The sequence below is a fragment of the Halichoerus grypus genome, chromosome 10 (assembly GCF_964656455.1).
Source record: "Halichoerus grypus chromosome 10, mHalGry1.hap1.1, whole genome shotgun sequence".
Classification (NCBI taxonomy): domain Eukaryota; kingdom Metazoa; phylum Chordata; class Mammalia; order Carnivora; family Phocidae; genus Halichoerus; species Halichoerus grypus.
In genome coordinates, this window is record NC_135721.1 from 27,383,605 (window position 1) to 27,402,119 (window position 18,515).

Genomic DNA, 18,515 nt, shown 5'->3' on the forward strand with positions numbered 1-18,515 from the left:
CATAGAGACACAGCGAGAGAGGGAACACAAGCAGGGAGAGTGGGAGAGGGAGAAGCAGGCTTCCCATGGAGCAGGGAGCCCGATGTGGGGCTCGATCCCAGGACCCTGGGATCATGACCTGAGCTGAAGGCAGACGCTTAAAAACTGAGCCACCCAGGCGCCCCTAGCCAGAACTTTCTAAGAATAGAAGTCTCTATATCATCCTGTGCCAAAGTGAAGGATCTGACTAGTGATGGTTTATAGGATTAATGTTTGATTTCGGGGTCACTGCTCAGATGGGATACACTTAAACTTTAGTGTTTTCAGTTAGCACAGTTAAATTTTTTTTTAAATTTGCTTTAGCAACACTCACCAGTTCAGGCACAGGGGAATGGGAAGGTGTCTAGGTTTTTTGCAAAAAGATGAGACAAATGGGCAGAAAGGTGAGGATGTTGATGGTATTGACAAGTGATAGATGGAGGTGATGATAGTGGAGTCTGGGCTGGCTAAATGAGGACAAAGTTTGGAGGACAGTTACACACTTAGAGAGGAGGGGAAATTGAAGCACTGGAGAATGGAGTCTCAGAGTATGTTTAATGAGAACAAGAGGATGAAGGACTCAAAAATAAGAGACAGGGTTAGAGAATGAAACAGCTAAAGAATGGGAGAAAGCAAGAATTGGGACAAAAGTATGACCTTGGAAATGGTCAGATAAGCAATATTAGAGGTTAAAATCATGTAAGTTAAAGGTGCTAAGGAACAGTTTGTTAGATGTTCCCCAGAATGAGGTCTGGATTTGGAGTTTGGACAGAGATTGTGAAGTACTAAAGTCCTTCATGGAAATGGGTAAGGTATTGGGACATCAGTAGAAAACCACATGGGTTTTGACAAAGTAAGGGATTTTGCCTAAGATGTAAATGAAGTAGGCTAAAAATGGTAAATGGCATCTAGATGAATGCTTCCTTCACCCCCTTGTGTACATCAATCAGTAGAGCACTATTTTCAAATGTTGATAACTATGATCTACAGTAAGAAAATTATCTAAAAAAATTATTCAACTTCATTAAAAGTAACACATCACTACAGACAACATACTCATACATACATGAAGGCACATATACATCTCTGTGCACACATGTACATACTTTATATAAACAGAATAGTCTAAATGATTCCCCACATTTACTAATTATGACATGCTGTGATAATTTCTATTTAAATGCTGGTGGAAACACACCACTGGGGGTTTCAACATGCATGAATGGTTTTATGACCTGCATCTTAGCAAACTGAGCTGGAGTGTGAGAGGTGCAGGAGAGCATGTCAAATGTGGTCCTCTTTCAAGCAGCTTTCAGGACAGACACAGGTGGAAAAAAAAAAAAAGAAGTATTTGAGTATAAGAGGATGAGAGTGCATAGAAGCACAGAAACAGCATCAAGGGAGGTAGAAAAGTGAGGAATGACCCCAGAGTATCAATTATGCTGTAGTGTGTAGGGATTCTTTAGAATCTCAGAATATCATGGACAGTGAAAAAAAATGGCTGACTCTAATCCCAGTGTAAGAAAAGAAAAGAAAACAAATTTTTGAGAATTCCAGGAATGCGATTGACGATAGAAGAAAAGTGGTGAATGTGGTTAGAAATCCCTGAGCTTCTCAAAAAGTGGAGATTTCTAGACCTATATGAAATGAAAACTTAAAAAATCAAATGTAAGAGTATGGGATTGATAAAATATAACCGTGAATTAGATTTTAAATATCGAGGGGCATCATGGTCAGCAAGACCCCCACTGAAAAAAGTAGTAGTTTATTGAGTATTTCATTTTTTCAGGTTCTGGCTATACACTTTATGTATAATGTGTCACTTATTAAGTATTGTTATCATGACCACTTACAGATGAAGGGACTCTGTAACTTGTCAAGGTTACATAGGTAATATAATTATGGTGGCAGTTAGACAGGGCTTGATTGCTAAAGAAGACTCATAGTATCCAAAATAACAATGGTTATGAAGTTGTGGTTTGTAGTAGGAAAAGGACACAGTACAGCAACAGCATTAAAGTAAAGGTATGCACCCAATTTTGATGTGGAACAACTGTAATGCTCATACACTACTCTCAGGAATGTAAATTGGCACAGCCACTTTGGAAAACTGGTAGTATTCCTTAACGCTGCCCTGTCCTATATAGTCTTTAATTGCCACATTTGATTGTTAAATACTTGAAATGTGGCTAGTCTAAATTGCTGTGAATATAAAATACACACTGAACTTTGAAGATTTAGTATGTATAAAGGAATGTAAAATATCTGATCAATAATTTTCATATTGATGACATGCTAAAATGATAATATATTTGGATACATTGGGTAAGTAAAATGCATGATTTCACTTTTTAAAATATTTTTTTAATGTGGCTACTAGAAAATTTTAAATTACACATGTGACTTGACTTGGACTAAATTTCTCTTAGTACTAACCTAAAACTAAGATTCATTATTTCATTCCTGGATATATTCCCACCTGAAAGGTGTATGTATGTGTAGTAAAAGTTAAGAATGTTTATAGCAGCATTATGCACAATAGCTAAAAACTAGAAACAACCCAAAGTCCTTCAACCGTGGAATGGATAAATAAACGGTGGTGTGATTTAGCAACAAAAACGAATAAACTACAACTATAAGCAAGAACACCAATAACATCAAAAGGTAAAGATAAGACACTGGCAGCCTCTAGAGAAAGCTTGACAGACTTCAGTTATCTTCCTTCTACAGACTTACTGGAAGGAACCTTTTATTTGGATCAGAAATGTGTGCACAGGAACACTTGGAACTAGGAAGATAAAATAGAGTTTCAGCTGTGGTCTCTTAGGCCTACATGAACAGCAGGGTATATTTCTTGCTATGGAACCAATTCCAAGGGCAGAGCCTTTCAGGGGTCTCACTGAGATCAGGTGTAAGTCATCAATCTCACTATTGCCACTAAACAATCCTGACAAGCTGATACAAACCACCCTGAAACTTCTTGGACCCATGACTACCCAACAACACTATTAGACTGTTGTAAGCCTTGATCAAGAGTCGGTGCTATGCAGCCACATTTCATATTTCAGTGAAATACCTCAGGTCACTTCTAGGCCTACTCTGAAAGTAACCTTCACAGGACATCCAGTAATCAATAAAACTTGTACTAGATTTCACTTTTTCCCTTGTAAACAGCTAAATGAATATGATGCTGCATTACTAAATTTATAGTACCTTTGTCTTAGATAGTGTCAGATTTATTGAGTTAGTTACAACTTTGCACTGAACAGCATACTTCTGGAGTGCTGATTTGTGTTCAACATAGTGTGACTTGGTTATACCTAGAAACCAAATCTTATCATGAAAGAAAGAAGACAGCAAAATTCACCTACATAATCTCTTGAAGAAACAGAATTATTTCAAAAGGTATCTACCACACATAATCCCAGGGAATTCAAGACGTCTGATTGAAATGGCATATTGTGTAAAACCACAGTTCCATTAAGTGTACTTAAAAACTAAAATTAGATAAGGCTTGCAGATTTTACGTTTCACAGCAACTTATAAACTATTTTTTTAATTCTGGAGCAATGCTAACAAAATTTTCTGCAACGATGGAAATCTATAACTGCATTGTCCTATATAACAGCTACTAACTACTTTTGGTTATTGAGGGAGCGCTTGAAATATGGTGAATTTGAGGAATTGAATTTTTTATTTAATTTTAGTTATTTAAATACTCATATGTGACTAGTGGTTACCTATTGGGTAGTGCAGCATATTACAGGTAAAAGCAAGTCAATCTGACCAGTTCCAAAAACTGTTTTTGTGTTGTCACAAAAACACCACCATTGATTACTGTTGAACCGTCATTGCTGGGTTGGGATGGTTAATTAGAACAACAAGCAAAACTAAATGTAACAGTCAAGTCTTTGTTTCCTTACTACACCAGTATGGAGACAAGGCAAAAGAGAAAGGCACTGGTTCCTCAATGTTCCATTTATTTCCCCAAAGAATGGCACCAGATGGGGGTCATCTGATATGCAACACAGATTGGAGGAATCATATCACTGGAGAGTTCTGAATAAAGGCTCCTGCCTTTTTGTTGACCCAGGGAGCTGAGGGGAGGAGAGATGGAACAGTAATGAGTCAAGAGTGGGGAAAAGTGCCTCAGCTAAGGTACCCCAATAAAGTAGTCTGGGTGGAGGTACTGGAAAGTATTTCAACTGAGGCCCCAGTAAGGATGCCTTGGAATGGAGCTGCCATAGTTAAGAATGCAGTTATATGAATGAGCATGGCTAGTCCAAAGAGAACCTGACTCCTTGACTGAAACTCCCCAAGAAAACTGTAATGCCTTGGCTGTGCAATGAGTCTGATGCAGGGAGGGCAATTTTCCTCCATGAGGCCTGCCAGGCAAAACCTTATAATTGCCTATACAGGTATGAAGAATCACATATATGACCTGTGCTTTGGATGGGACTCCTCAAATAAATATGTGTTTTGTTTCCTTCTAGGAACTACTCATGTCATAGATATGAGCAGTGCAAGATCCCCAAAGGCAAATCTATAAAATGTTTTGGGAAATAAAAAATTAATTTGTTATTGTTATTTCATTTTAGGTCCTTGGCTATTATGGATTTATTTAGTATTACCAATTTGCAAGTCCATTTCTCTGTCCCATTTCTTTCCTAAAGAAGATGTTTCTTCTTGATTAAATGTACAGCCTATATCACAGTAAAGCACCATCCAAATGCAAATTATCAGCAATGTTGCTTTGTCTAAGAAATAGCTAGAGGGTGTCATGTTTGGAACTTCATCAGGCTGGTAGTCCCCAAGGCAGATTCTTTCAATGTTCTATTAAAATACATGTGAAAACACATCCATACTACCCAAAGCAATCCAAAGATTTAATGCCAACAGTTTTTCACAGAATTACAATAATCTTAAAATTTGTTTGGAACCATAGAAGACCCTGAATAGCCAAAGCAATCTTGAAAAACAAAGCTGGAGGTATCACAATCCCAGATTTCATAATATACTACAAAGCTGCAGCAATCAAACAGTGTGGTACTGGCACAGAAATAAATCCACAGATCAGTGCAACAGAATAGAAGCCCAGAAATAAACCCACACTTTTATGGTTAATTTAATCCACAGAGGAGGCAAGAATATACAATGGGAAAAAGACAGTCTTTTCAACAACAAATGATGTTGGAAAAACTGGACCACTTTCTTACACGCTACATAAAAATAATCTCAAGATGGATTAAAGATCTAAATGTAAGACCTGAGACCATAAAACTCTGAGAAGAAAACATAAGCAAGAATCTCTTGGACATCAGCTGTAGAAACATTTTTCTAGATATGTCTCCTCTGGCAAGGGAAACTAAGGCAAAATTAAACTATTGGGACTACACCAAAATAATAAAGCTTCTGCACAGTGAAGGAAAAATAACAAAAAGGCAGCCCATTGAATGGGAGAAGATATTTGCAAATGATATATCTGATAAGGAGTTAATATCTAAAATATATAAAGAATTTATACAACTCAATACCAAAAAGAAATCAATTAAAAAATGGGAAGAGGACCTGAATAGATATTTTTCAAAGAAGACAGACTAATGACTAACAGACACATGAAAAGATGCTCAACATCACTGTCTGACAATATCACACCTGTCAGAATGGCTAAAATCAAAAACAAGAAATAACGTGTTGGTGATGATGTGGAGAAAAAAGAACTCTCAGTGCACTGTTGGTGGGAATGTCAGTTGGTATAGCCACTGTGGAGACTGGTATGGAGATTTCTTAAATTAAAAATAGAGATACCATATGATCCAGTAATTCCACTACTGGGTATTTACCCAAAGAAAATGAAAACACTAACTCAAAAAGATATATGCACCCCTATGTTTATTGCAGCATTACTTACAAGAGCCAAGATATGGACGCAGTCCAGGTGTCCATTGATGGGTGAATGGATAAAGATAGATTATATATATATATCTGTATGGAATATTAGCCATAAAAAATAAGATCTTGCCATTTGCAATGACATGCATGAGCCTACAGTGTAATGCTAAGTGAAGTAAGTCAAATACCATATGATTTCACTCATAGGTGGACTTTAAGAAATAAAACAAATGGACAAAGAAAAAAAGGTAAAAATAAGAGAACAAACTGGTGGTTGCCAGAGGGGAGGAGGGTAAAGGGATAGGTGAAAACAAAATATTTGAACTCACAACACTGAAAATTTGGACAAAGAGGCAACCCATTTCTAAAATTGGGAGGCTTCCCCCTAACTATAGGGCTGACAGAAGAACTGGATTGAAGTGCATTACCAGTGGCCCCCATTTGATTGACTCATGTGACATTTTTAAGGATGATTTTTATTATTTCTCTATCTTCTGTCTTTTTTTTTCCTAGAAAAAAATAAATGTCTTTACATGCAAGAAATATGACCAGTCATCATACTAGTAGTGTATGCTACCCTTTGAGGTAGCCAGAGTACAAGTTTCCAACTTGGTATAGTTACATTTTAATATACATAAAACAAATGAGTGGGCAGACAGTGGGGAAAGGGATAGGGGTCAGTGATACTGTGCATGTTGAGAAGAGTAGTCCTCACAATCAGGTACTGAAGATGAAAGTGGAAAGAGAAAGAGCTGTGGTAGCAAAGCTGTACATACTGGGAAATTAAGCTTTTCATCTTCATCAGTTCAGAGCTCAGCTCAGCTTGTGAGTGAGAATTGGGCAAGGAGCACACATGTTAATCTGCTATCCAACTAATAAACTCATAGAAGCAAAGAATTAACTAAATCTCTCCCTAATTTCAGAATGAGTAAACAATCATATACATCATGAGGACTACAAAAATACTATAAAACAAGCTAAGATTATTGCAAAGATTTAAAATAATGTACCTTCAGTATTCAGATGAAAAATAAAATAATTTGGATTAAACAGGGATAGAAATAAATACTGAGAGTGCAAGCTCATATTAAACCAACAAGATAAGAAGAGAAGGAGAGGGATGAGAAAAGGAAATATTAGGATGAAGGGAGCCTGAAAATGGAATTGCAAAATTACTATCTACACAAGAGGTGGGAAAGATTAAAATTGACATTTTGGACAGGACTTTTCAGAAGACAAAATTGTCCCTGAGACCTGTCTGACAGGTGTGATATTGTCAGACAGTGGAACAAGCTGGTATATTCTAGGAACTGAAAGAAGATCCTTCCTATATTTTGACTACATTACGTGAGAGACAACAGAAGCAGGTCATCTATGACTCTGTTAGGTGAGGACTTGGGATTTAACTACCAGTACTCTTGTCATTCCTGCTGGAAGGCACTGAAAGATTTTTAATATCAGGATTGACAAAAATAAGACTAAATTTTTAACAAAAGATCAGTTAAGCTTCTATGGAAGAATGGAACACAGGGGAAGGAAGAGCAAAAACTCAAGGAGGTGAAATGTTGATGGAGCAGCTAAGAAATGTGGAGGTCAGAGAACATATGTAGATAAATTTTGTCAACATAAATAACATTGCAATAAAGAGAGGATGCATTCTTGTATTTAAATTTATTTATAGAGTACTGTTCTGGATTCCGGGGATACAGAGGTAAAGAATATGGAAATGTTGCTTTTATGATAAGACGGACAGAAAATAAATGAAAAGATTTTTTAAAAGAGGAAACCATCAATATTAATAAGTGCTATGATGAGGACTATACGAGTGATGTGATGCAGGACAAAATAACCAGAGGCCACTTAAAGTTGGGTAGTCAGGGGAGACCCCTCTGAGAAGACAGACTTTAAATCAAGGCAAGAGCAATAAGCAGAAAATAGCTGTTGACAAGAACCTTAAAGTGGAACAAGCTGGTATATTCTAGGAACTGAAAGAAGATCCTTCCTATATTTTGACTACATTACGTGAGAGACAACAGAAGCAGGTCATCTATGACTCTGTTAGGTGAGGACTTGGGATTTAACTACCAGTACTCTTGTCATTCCTGCTGGAAGGCACTGAAAGATTTTTAATATCAGGATTGACAAAAATAAGACTAAATTTTTAACAAAAGATCAGTTAAGCTTCTATGGAAGAATGGAACACAGGGGAATATCTATGAGATTTTTTTTTTCTATTTTAAGGCAATATTTTTATTTTATTTATATCTATGAGATTTTTAAAGAAGTTTCTGAAGTATTCTTGGTAAGCTATGATACACCTGCATGTTAGCAGTGGAGATGGAAAGAGGTAAACTTATTTAGGTTATGCTTTGAAGGGACAATTCATACATATATTGAGATACTGGATGTGAGATATAAGGAAAAAGAAGAAACCGAAGTTCCAGGTTTTTGTCCTAAGCTGCTGGATGGATGGTCAAGTATATGTGCTGGAATCTACCAGGTTTGAGGGTTTCTGAGCAGTGGGGAAGGAGACCAAGGGTGCTGTTTATGAGATTGGTTAAGTTTGGGAATCCATGTTGGATCAACATCAATTATGATGCCTGTGAGATATCAGAGTAGAAAGAATAAATTAACTATTGCATGTAAGTCCTTAGTGTTCAAAGGAGCCCTCTGGACCAGAGATACAGATTTGTGAGTGAATAATGGTAAAAATCCAGTCAGGAAAAATACGCAATCTACAATCAAGTAAAAGACTCTAAGAGTCTCTGCATTATTAAGTAACAGAATCTAATAGAGCAATATCTGTAGAGTATGGAAATAAAATTATGGACCAATAATTGATAGCATGTCAAATTACGATCATAAATGAAGGCAAGAAGAAGCAATTCCAGTTATGTACAAACTATAAAAGTATTATACCTTCCACACCCACCTTTAAAAAAGAACATTCAACGTCATGCTTCCAAGTAACTGAAAATGAATCAAAATTTAGTATTCAGTGAAGATGATGCTGTGGTTTTATACTCCCCTTCTAGAAATATATCCTAAAAAAAAAAACCCTGAAATATGGATGCAAATTTATGCACAAAAATGTTCATGTGGAATTTTTGTTAATAATGAAAATTGTAATCGACATTAGGAGAATGTCCATATGGTGGAACACTAGGAAGACATTGAAAATTATGTTTATGAATAATTTAAATTACATAGAAAAATGATTATGAAACACAAGTGGAAAAAAAGCAGGATGCCAAATTATAGGTGCAGTGTCATCTCTGTCAATATATGTACAAAAATGTCCTGGAAGGGAAAAATTTTAATATTATCAGTGTTTGCCTCTGGGAGATGGAATTACCTTTCCCATTTCATTGTTACTTTTTGTACTTTCTAAGACTTGTAAATCAGTAATACATAAATAGAAAATTATATTTAAAAAGTTTAAAACTTGAAAAGGCAATATAAAGCCTATGAAAACAAGGGATAATTGATATAAGGTCAAGTAAAAAAGCAGAATAAAAATTCAGTATGCATTACTGTTTCAAATATTAAAAAAAAATATATGCATATGGAGACAATCACAAATAAAATAGGAATGTTATCAGTATCAATAGGAGTTGGAGAATACTATGAATTTCAATTGACTTTTGAATAGGGAAATAAATACAAAATTCCAACAGTTACTGATGGAAATCCCTTCAAGACTACAAGCTTATGAATGCAGAGATTAATGCCAAGAAGGAAGAGTTTAAATACAGCATAGGTAGTGAAGAGAAAAAGGAAAATGAGAACAGGCAAAACTCAGGAAAGAAAAAAACAGTCCCAGAAAGAGAAAGTCCAACACTAAATGCCAAAACACTGAACACAAATTAGGGACTTGTAGTTCATAACACTGGCCAGAGCATTACTATTGGGAAAGAAGAGGTAACCTGTCTCTACCTGGTAGTAATGGGGGGTAAAAAGTAGAAGTAAGACGGAAAACTATAGGTCCTGCAAAAACAACATAGAGCCACAAGATAAGCCAATATACCCTCCTTCTCCATCATCAATGCCAACCATTGGTGAAGTTACATGTCACTATACTGGCAGAAGAAAACACTCTTACGATAAGAACCCTGTCCACAAATGCCTCAAAATAGAAAAAATCAGAGCAATTCCATATCAAACTACCCAAAAAAGAAAACAGAAGGCCGTTCATCTGTTAGAAAGTTTCCTATGTAGGGGCGCCTGGGTGGCTCAGTCATTAAGCGTCTGCCTTCGGCTCAGGTCATGATCCCAGGGTCCTGGGATCGAGCCCCGCATCGGGCTCCCTGCTCCGCGGGAAGCCTGCTTCTCTCTCTCCCACTCCCCCTGCTTGTGTTCCCTCTCTCACTGTGTCTCTCTGTCAAATAAATAAATAAAATCTTAAAAAAAAAAAAAAGTTTCCTATGTATTCAGTAAAAAGAACAAAACAGTTTCAAATTAAGTAGTCTTAAACAATCAGTTAAGTACATTAAAAAAATAGACTCTGAATTCAAGAATTAAGAACAAAAATATACAAATACAAAAGAATGTGAAGTTCAATGAGATTTGGTAGAATTCAGGAAAGAAATTGGAGAAAAAAATTTTTAAGTGTCAGAAATAAAAGATAACTTTCTTTAATAAGGGATGTTGAAAGAACACAGGAAAATAACCATAAATATAAACATGACAAAAAAAATTAAATGCTAGGAAAGAAGTGGTTAAAATGGACAACATGCAAAGAAAATGTAACTGAAATCCTTTAAGATGAATAACAAAACAATGGAACTTATATAACAATAGTTTAAAATTCTTCAAACAAAAATCAAATGCATATATCAACATATCGAAAGAACTCATTATGCACCTGGAAAAACTTGGGTCAGAGCAATCACCCCAGGACATTCTAAGGTAAAATTACAGGGTTTAAAGACAAATGCTTCTTTGTACCTACAGGCAAAATAACCAAATTATTTAAAAGAATGAGAAAGCAAGACGGGCACCAAAATTTCAAGAGCACATCAGCTATAGCAAGGTGGTGATAGAGAAAGATTTTCAAAAAAACTCAAGAAAATATAGTGTGAGCCAATGATATCACCTCTAGCTGACTTGTTCTTTAAGTATCAAAAGTATGAAATCCTCTGAAGAAGTCTGTTAGAGAATGAGCTCCACCCAAGAAAAACTCAACAATAGTAAATATGTAACATATTTAATTTTGGATCTAAGACTAAAAAAGGAGCAAGGACATGGTAGAGGAATAACACACAAACATTTCTAAAAGGTACAGAGAATGCAATTAAGAAATGGGAGGAAGTGGGGAGGAGCAAGTGGCGGAGTGGTAGGAACCTAAATAGTGTCTGGTCCCAGGAATTCAGCTAGATAGGGATCAAACCATTCTGGACACCTACGAACTCAACAGGAGATCGAAGAATAGTAGCAACTCTCTGAACAGAAAAGCGACCACTTTCTGGAAGGTAGGATGTGCGGAGGAGTGAATCTGAGGCGATATTCGGGAAGATAGACGGCAGGGGAGGGGGCCTCTGTCAGTCACTACTGGCAAGTGATAGAACAGCAGAGCACAAAATCGGACATCTTACAAGTCGGCTCTACTGAGGGACTTCACTCCAGTGGCTAAGTGGGGGGTGGAACCAATACCAAAGAAATATAAACAATTATAAGAACATATTATGAGCAACTATATGCCAGCAAATTAGATAATCTGGAAGAAATAGATGCATTCCTAGAGATGTGTAAACTACCAAAACTGAACCAGGAAGAAATAGAAAACCTCAACAGACCTATAACCACTAAGGAAATTGAAGCAATAATCAAAAATCTCCCAACAAACAAGAGCCCAGGGCCAGATGGCTTCCCAGGGGAATTCTACCAAACATTTAAAGAAGAATTAATACCTATTCTTCTGAAACTGTTCCAAAAAATAGAAATGGAAGGAAAACTTCCAAACTCGTTTTATGAGGCCACCATTACCTTGATCCCAAAACCAGACAAAGACCCCATCAAAAAGGAGAATTACAGACCAATATCCTTGATGAACATGGATGCAAAAATTCTCACCAAAATACTAGCCAATAGGATACAACAGTACATTAAAATGATTATTCACCACAACCAAGTGGGATTTAGTCCTGGGCTCCAAGGTTGGTTCAACATCTGCAAATCAATGTGATCTAATACAGTAATTAAAGAAAGAACAAGAACCATATGATCCTCTCAATGGATTCAGAAAAAGCATCTGACAAAGTACAGCATCCTTTCTTGATCAAAACTCTTCAGAGTATAGGCATAGAGGGTACATACATCAATATCATAAAAGCCATCTATGAAAAACCCACAGCGAATATCATTCTCAATGGGGAAAAACTGAGAGCTTTCCCCCTAAGATCAGGAACACAGCAGGGATGTCCACTATCACGACTGCTATTCAATATAGTATTAGAAGTCCTAGCCACAGCAATCAGACAACAAAAAGAAATCAAAGGCATCCAAATCGGGAAAGAAGAAGTCCAACTCTCACTCTTTGCAGATGATATGATACTTTATGTGGAAAACCCAAAAGACTCCACCCCAAAACTGCTAGAACTCATACAGGAATTTAGTAAAGTGGCAGGATATAAAATCAATGCAGAGAAATCAGTGGCATTCCTATACACCAACAACAAGACAGAAGAAAGAGAAATTAAGGAGTCGATCCCATTTACAATTGCACCCAAAACCATAAGATACCTAGGAATAAATCTAACCAAAGAGGCAAAGAATCTGTACTCAAAAAACTATAAATACTCATGAAAGAAATTGAGGAAGACACAAAGAAATGGAAAAACGTTCCATGCTCATGGATTGGAAGGACAAATATTGTGAAGATGTCAATGCTACCTAGAGCAATCTACACATTTAATGCAACCCCTATCAAAATACCATCCACTTTTTTCAAAGAAATGGAACAAATAATCCTAAAATTTGTATGGAACCAGAAAAGACCCTGAGTAGCCAGAGGAATGTTGAAAAAGGAAAGCAAAACTGGTGCCATCACAATTCTGGACTTCAAGCTCTATTACAAAGCTGTCATCATCAAGACAGTATGGTACTGGCACAAAAACAGACACATAGATCAATGGAACGGAATAGAGAGCCCAGAAATGGGCACTCAACTCTATGGTCAACTAATCTTTGACAAAGCAGGAAAGAATGCCCAATGGAAAAAAGACAGTCTCTTCAACAAATGGTGTTGGGAAAATTGGACAGCCACATGCAGAAGAATGAAACTGGACCATTTCCTTACACCACACACAAAAATAGACTCCAAATGGCTGAAAGACCTCAATGTGAGACAGGAGTCCATCAAAATCCTAAAGGAGAACACAGGCAGCAACCTCTTCAACCTCAGCCGCAACAACTTCTTTCTAGAAACATCGCCAAAGGCAAGTGAAGCAAGGGCAAAAATGAACTATTGGGACTTCATCAAGATAAAAAGCTTTTGCACAGCAAAGGAAACAGTCAACAAAACCAAAAGACAACCGACAGAATGGGAGAAGATATTTGCAAATGACATATCAGATAAAGGGCTAGTATCCAAAATCTATAAAGAACTTATCAAACTCAACACCCAAAGAACAGATGATCCAATCAAGAAATGGGCACAAGACATGAACAGACATTTTTCCAGAGAAGACATCCAAATGGCCAACAGACACATGAAAAAGTGTTCAACATCACTTGGCATCAGGGAAATCCAAATCAAAACCTCAATGAGATACCACCTCACACCAGTCAGAATGGCTAAAATTAACAAGTCAGGAAATGACAGATGTTGACGGGGATGCAGAGAAAGGGGAACCCTCTTACATTGTTGGTGGGAATGCAAGCTGGTGCAGCCACTCTGGAAAAGAGTACGGAGGTTCCTCATAAAGTTGAAAATAGAGCTACCGTACGACCCAGCAATTGCTTTACTGGGTATTTACCCCAAAGATACAAACGTAGGGATCCGAAGGGGTACATGCACCCCAATGTTTATAGCAGGAATGTCCACAATAGCCAAACTATGGAAAGATCCAAGATGTCCATTGACAGATGAATGGATAAAGAAGAAGTGGTATATATATACAATGGAATATTATGCAGCCATCAAAAGGAATGAAATCTTGTCATTTGCAATGATGTGGATGGAACTGGAGATATTATGCTGAGCAAAATAAGTCAGTCAGAGATCATATGATCTCACTGATATGAGGAATTCTTAATCTCAGGAAACAAACTGAGGGTGGCTGGAGTGGTGGGGGTGGGAGGGATGGGGTGGCTGGGTGATAGACGTTGGGGAGGCTATGTGCTATGTTGAGCGCTGGGAATTGTGTAAGACTGTTCAATCACAGACCTGTACCTCTGAAACAAGTAATACATTATATGTTTAAAAAAAAAAAAAGATATTCGGAAGGGAAAAATGAAGGGGGGGAATCGGAGGGGGAGATGAACCATGAGAGACTATGGACTCTGAGAAACAAACTGAGGGTTCTAATGGGGAGGGGGGTGGGGGGATGGGTTAGCCTGGTGATGGGTATTAAAGAGGGCATGAACTGAATGGAGCACTGGGTGTTATACACAATGAATCATGGAACACTACATCAAAAACTAATGATGTAATGTATGGTGATTAACAAAATAAAATTAAAAAAAGAAATGGGAGGCAAAGAGAGAAAGGGTGAAGTAGAAATATGAACATTAATTGTTATGTAAGTAATGGTTGAATATCAAAGAATGCCATTTATGTATTTAGTATTTATTTGAGAGAGAGATGGGGGGCAGAGGGAGGGAGAGAGTCTCAAGCAGACTCCCCACTGAGCCTAAACCCAGAAGCAGGCCTTGATTTCAGGACCCTGAGATCATGACTTTTGCTGAAATCAAGAGTTGGATGCCTAACTGGTTGAGCCACCCCAGGTGCTCAAAGAATGCCATTTAAAATTGGCAATGCATATAGAAAAAAGATTACATTAGAAAGGGGTATTAAGGGCACTGTTAAAGGTATGACTACAAAAGTAATTATTTTAAAAATGTACAAATTTTCAGGGGTGTCGGTGGCTCAGTCAATTAAGCGTCTCAGGATCTCAGGGTTGTAAGATCGAACCCCGCTTTTGGCTCCATGCTCAGCAGGGAGTCTGCTGGAGATTCTCTTTCTCTTCTGCTCTGCCCTCTCCCACCACCCTCAAATAAATAAATTAAAAAAAAATAAAATGTATAAACTTTCCTAAATGCCCAAGCAAACACATAACAATGGAAGGAAACACAGTAAATATAATATGCACAGTAAGTATGATATGAAGTAATAGAGCAGAGTTGAGACAAAGCATATCAGTCATATTGGTAATTATGAATGACCTTAAATCACTAAAGAAATGATTTTCAAACTGTTAGAAAAACCTAACCATGTATATGGCACATCTGAAGTCAATTGATTCAAAAGGCTAAAACAAGAGATGGTTAAAAATAAGCTGGGTAACTGAAAGAAGAAACCAGATAGGCTAAGGAGAAGTAAGCCAAAAAAAGAAAACATTCAGTTTTAAAAACATGCTTTTCAGCGTTAAAAGGTACGATTTACAATGAAGAGTTAACAGATATGAATATCTGTGCAAGACATAATAAGAATCCATGAATCCACACTGAGAGATATTTAGATTGATAGATATTATGATAAATGATAGGCAGACAGAGGAGGTGAGAGAAAGCTTTCATATGAAATGTCAACTAATATGAAAGAAATAATGAAGAAAATCAGTTTTATAATTATCATAGTAAAAACTGATGCAGGAAGAATTATTCATTAAAGTTAGCATCCTGGAGGATGATCAGGTTTGATGAGGACAAGATATTGACACAGTCTTAGAATTAATATAAAATTTATATAGTAAAACTGTATTAATGCATGCAACCTATACTGTGCAGAAACTAGATAATTCCTTAATGAAATACAGTATAAATGTATATTATGTGTTTTGGAATGTGACACCTTAAAGACCAATTCTAATTGAGGGACACTCTCTAAAATACTGCCCTTATTCTTGAAACACATCAATGTTACGAAAAATAAAGGCTAAGAATAACTGATCCAGATTAAAGAAGACTAAAATATATCAACTAAATGGAAAAGAGCTCCTGGATCTGTCTTGAACTGGAAAAGAAATTCTATGAAGGATATTATTGCGATAAGTAGGAAATGGCCTGTAGGTTAGATAAAGTACTGTATTGAAGTTAAACTTCCTGAAATTGAAAAATAGGTAGGTGATATTGTATCTCCGAAGTTAAGAAGAGCTGTGAAGAACAGTAAAAGGAGAGCAGTGTAGAGGTGACTGGTGGTAGAGTGAGTCAATGCTCACTCTTGAATACATACTCTAAAAATTACTAGAAGTTCTGGTTTAATCCAGTTTCCTGATACATTCTTGTTTGGTAATATGGGGCAGCTATGGAATGGAGCCAGTTCAATTTCCTGTTCCTATATTATGACCTGAACCAGGAATATAAACATGTTCTCACAACTTCACTAAGTTGGAGTATTTGGGCTCATCAGTAAAAGGGAAGACTTAAAACCTGGGCCCACTACTAATCGGGCCAAACAGCATGATCCTGAGGTATCTGGAGGGACATTTCCCTAAGTATGGACACTCTAAAACAGAAAACACACCAACCTGTCACAAATCTACAAATATGAATACTTTGTGTGTGGTTTGAAATATCCCTGCTTTCAATACAGAGGGAAAAAATGAAAAATATATATATACAAGCAGGAAATGGTCCCATTATTTTCACTGTTCTGACAATTTTATATGTGAAATCAACTTTAATGCATTAATTTTTTCTTTCATTCAAGAGGCATTCATTGAGCCCTTCTTAGGTGTTAGATGTCAAACTGAAATGCTTCTGAATATTCTACTCTTGATTTATTTTTCTTCTCTCCATTTCTAGTACTAGTTCAATCCTTCATGGGTAGTGACTCAAGTACTTCCTAACTGCTATGGCTACTTACATTTATCTCCCATACCATCTGTCCAACATGTGACCTTGAGATTTCTTTTCGTCAAATATAAATCTGCCCATGCTCCATCCAGTTTTAAGATTTTAGTCATTTCCTTGTTCTGTAGGATAAAGCAGGCTATATCATCATAGTATACATTGTTCTCTCCCAAACTTCCTTTGGTTGATGTAGAATTACTTTCTGTTTTTGGAACAAACCATATCCACATGTATCTTTGCTTAAGTATGCCTCTTTTGGGGGGGTTATTTTTCTCATGCTTCCAGGAAACTGAGGCCTTGATCAAAATGCTCCTTCTCTCATCAAACAATATTAAGAGGTGCCAGATCTGGGCTTTCATGGCACAGTGTACTGGTTTCTTCTGTACTAGAATTTGTTTCTAAATTTCCCTATTTCCATTTCCCTCCTAACTGGACCATAGCTTCTGTGATGCAGGCTTTACATCTCATCCCATTGATTTGTACAATGTTTGGATCCTATTATAGTTTTAATAAATATTTGTCAAATTAAAAGATAATATTTACCATGACTACATAATTAAGTCAACTGGAGAAGAAAATAAGATGTTAGGAGAATGGTATATAAAAGAAAATCCCCCAAAGACTTCAGAAGCAAGAGCACATGTTGCACAAATGGTCTGAATGCATGTACCGCCCATTAAAAAGTTTCAAATTGTACCTAATGATACTCCATTAACAACACCCAAGATGATTTTGAAAACATTAAAGATGTTGGACAGAATTAGACATCTGGCTTGAAATAATTCCAGTGGGAAACGGACAGGCAATCTCTTTGAAGTAAAAATGTTTATGTAACACAGAAGAATTATCAAATACCCTACCTACTGCCAAAGAGCGGCTGTAGCCAAATATTAAATAATGTGAAAGAAAATGAGGCTGCAATTCTCTCAATGGGATATAAACCAAGAAAAGGCCTTGTTTCAGACATGTATTTGGACACAAGCAGTGCATTCATTCAATAGTATTATCTTCCACACAAAACAAAAATGAACAAAAAATACAATTATGCATTTCAAAAATTTAACTCAGAATAATGCCTCTTTATCATTTCTGAGTAATGCTTTGGTTTCAGTCAAGGGGAGTATTAACAAAGTAAGACTTTAATTACTAAGTATGTAACTTTTTCTATTTATATTGTTTTCATATTTTTTTCTTTTAAGTAGGCCTTTGTGAATACTTCAAATGATTCATTTATTATAAGTACTTAAGACTGAGCAGAATAAGAATTATTTTTCATGGCACAGTTTCTCTTATTTGCATATATAATGACACTTATCTTTAGCAAAGAGGCTTTTGAGAGGTAAGTAAGAAGTAGATAATGTATAGAATTTATAAGCACCATCAGGACAGCTTTATACTCCTTTGTCCTCCTCCCTCAGCACTGCAGAATTTGAGTCGATTCCTTTCAAACTATATAATAAACAAGTAAAATTCTAGCAGAATTTTACTTCAGTGGCTCAGTCAACCTCTCTTACTTGAATAGGCTTCCTGTGCCTTGAAATTATGGCAGGATTATGACTTATTTTATTTGATTAATCATATGAATGAATAGT

At 36.5% G+C, this 18,515-nt stretch overlaps 1 long non-coding RNA gene across 1 annotated transcript in view; it reads left to right on the forward strand.

Annotated features, from left to right (window-relative positions):
• The window catches only part of LOC118523903 (uncharacterized), a 206,565-nt gene that overhangs the window by 155,214 nt on the left and 32,836 nt on the right, over positions 1–18,515 (forward strand). The gene's annotated exons all lie outside the window — the stretch shown is intronic.